Genomic DNA, 1,258 nt, shown 5'->3' with positions numbered 1-1,258 from the left:
ACCCATGATTCGAAAATTCAGCAAGCGTGCCAACCCACAGCACTGGAATTTTGTATGAGAGACTCTAACTCTGAATAAAAAGCATGGAGTATTGTACAAAAAGCCTGAGGCTGGGGCTAACAAACCAGGGCAGTGACATTCATGGATTACAGCAGAAAGAAACGCACTGTGCGTGTTCACGGAGGCGCTTTCTAGGGGGAGGGGTGACGTTACAATAATGACGGAATCAGAGGACTTAAGCCAGGTACCCTTTTTTCTTTTTCTTTTTTCTTTTTTTTTTTTTTTTGCCCCATAAATAGAATGATCTGTGAAGAAATGAAATGAAATTTGATGAGAATTTTAAAATGACTTTTAAAACCTCCTGACATGGTGTGTGGACCCGAACATACTTTCTGTCTCCTGCTCCAAAACTATGCTAGATTGGGACTACTAGGTTAACAATAACATAGAATAAACACACACACACACAGAGCTGAAAGATGAGTGTGTGCTAGAGAAAGAAAATGTGCAACAAAAGAGATGGATAATATAAAAATGTAGAAGCATTTAAGAAATACTCACACTTAACAGTAAAATAGGATTACAAAGCTTGTGGAATAAGTTTGCTCACAAATGTTACCCTGATGGCAATTTCTAAATATAATCAAAAGAGAACAATGCTGAATGCCCATCAGTAGGAAAGCAGTTTACAAAGTACGCTACACTTAATAATGGGATGCAGCCGTTATGAACATATGATGGTTAATTTTAGATTTATTAACATAGAAATATATGAAGTGATAATTACGTAAATTGTATATTTGAATATTATATAAATGTGAGATTTATTGGTATTATATAAAGTGATGTTATACAAATATTTTATTATATGTATAAAAATGTGAAATTTTCATTATATAAAGTGAGAAGGTCAGATCACAATACTATCTGAAGAACTTGGTTCCTTTTTGTAAAAATGCCTGATATACATAAACATAAAAAGTGTAATATAGAGAGAACAAAGTATAAAAATGGGATATGTGTATTATATGTGCTAGGAAGGGACCTCTGGAGGGCTACTAACTAGGAGGGACATGACAGACTTTCCTATGGTACAAAGGATGTTTTGATGTGGGTGGTGGTGATATAGACATATACAATTAAAATTTTTTTAATGTTGAGATGTGCATTTATGATTATGTACTTTTCTATGTGTATTTTATACTGCAATGTAAAAAAAAGAAAGGAAAACATAAGATTGAAGGTATTAAGGCTACAA

The sequence above is a fragment of the Vicugna pacos genome, chromosome 5 (assembly GCF_048564905.1).
Source record: "Vicugna pacos chromosome 5, VicPac4, whole genome shotgun sequence".
NCBI classification, from domain to species: domain Eukaryota; kingdom Metazoa; phylum Chordata; class Mammalia; order Artiodactyla; family Camelidae; genus Vicugna; species Vicugna pacos.
Note: the sequence above shows the minus strand (reverse complement) of the source record.